This window comes from Colobus angolensis, unplaced genomic scaffold (assembly GCF_000951035.1).
Source record: "Colobus angolensis palliatus isolate OR3802 unplaced genomic scaffold, Cang.pa_1.0 Scaffold76, whole genome shotgun sequence".
Classification (NCBI taxonomy): domain Eukaryota; kingdom Metazoa; phylum Chordata; class Mammalia; order Primates; family Cercopithecidae; genus Colobus; species Colobus angolensis.
The window spans coordinates 4,489,793-4,491,139 of NW_012121376.1; the positions used below are offsets into that span (position 1 = coordinate 4,489,793).

The 1,347-nt window shown below is 48.2% G+C and overlaps 1 protein-coding gene across 1 annotated transcript in view; it reads right to left on the reverse strand.

The window, feature by feature from the left end:
• The window catches only part of LOC105501906, an 8,651-nt gene that overhangs the window by 5,991 nt on the left and 1,313 nt on the right, over positions 1 to 1,347 (reverse strand). The window lies entirely within an intron of this gene.

The window sequence follows — 1,347 nt, forward strand, 5'->3', positions numbered from 1 at the left end:
TTGTTTCATTTTAAAATTTGTTTTTGTTTCAAACATTTGTGAATGCTATAAGTACACACAGTTTACTTGTTTATACATATTTAAGTCACATTACATAGAAAACAATTTAAGTAAACAATAATAGGTCCACCAGAATAACTTTTACTTCAAAACAGTGGTCTTCAAACTTTTTCTGTAAAGGTCTAGATAGTGAATATTTGACTTTGCAGTCCACAGGGTCTTTGTTAAAACCACTTGACCTCACTGTTATAGCAAGAAAGAAGCTATAGATAACACATAAATAAATGAACATGGTTATTCCCATAAAACTTTATTAAAGCAGACAGCAGGCCTCATGTGGTACACAGGCTATAGTTTGTCAACTCCTGCTTTAAAAGTAAAGTAAATATATTTTTAAAAAAAGGAGAAAGGAAAGGCCAGGCACAGTGGCTCACGCCTGTAATTCCAGCACTTTGGCAGGCTGAGGCGCCGATCTCACCTGAGGTCAGGAGTTCGAGACCAGCCTGGCCAACACGGTGAAATCCTGTCTCTACTAAAAATACAAAAATTAGCCAGGCATGTTAGTGGGCGCCTGTAATGCCAGCTACTTGGGAGGCTGAGGTAGGAGAATCGCTTGAACCCGGGAGGTAGAGATTGCAGTGAGCCGAGACCGCACCACTGCATCCCAGCCTGGGCAACGAGAACAAGACTTAGTCTCAAACAAACAAAAAAAGGCAAGAAGAAAAAATGCTAACAAGGCGACTGTGAAAACGCTAGAGATCATTAAAGCACTGTGCTGCCGTTACAGGCTCCATTCTTCAGGGGGCAGTGGGGGGAGGTAACAGCTCACAGGGATGGTGGCACGCATCACATTCAACTGAGTATTTGTTTAAAACCTAATACCGCATATACATAGAGTAGAAGGGGAAATTGGAGAAGGCTGCCAACACTGCCCCGGTCAATTTCCAATCCCTGAGGAGAGCGGAAAACCTGGTAGACCCCCGCCTCACCCCGGTCCTCCTCGATTCAGGTCCATCTACCCTACACCGCCCCCTTTAAATCGAGCCTTCGGAGGAATGGTGAGGGTGATGTGGGAAAATACCCTCCTCGGGGCAGAATAAACAAGCATGACGTCAGGGCTGAACGCCCGCGTCTAACTTCTCTCCCTGGGCCTAGCCCTTGCGTGAGCAAACAACTGGAAACAACCGGTGCCCTCCAGGCTAGGAAGCCGAGCGCCGCCCGAGAGCCCTGCAAAACGCGGGAGGGGTTGCAGGGACCTTTGGAGGAGCAAGGGCGGAGGCTGCAGGTACAGAGCGCGGACCCGCCTCCCCACAGCCCGCGCCCTCGGCCAGCGGGCGCTCCCAAGGT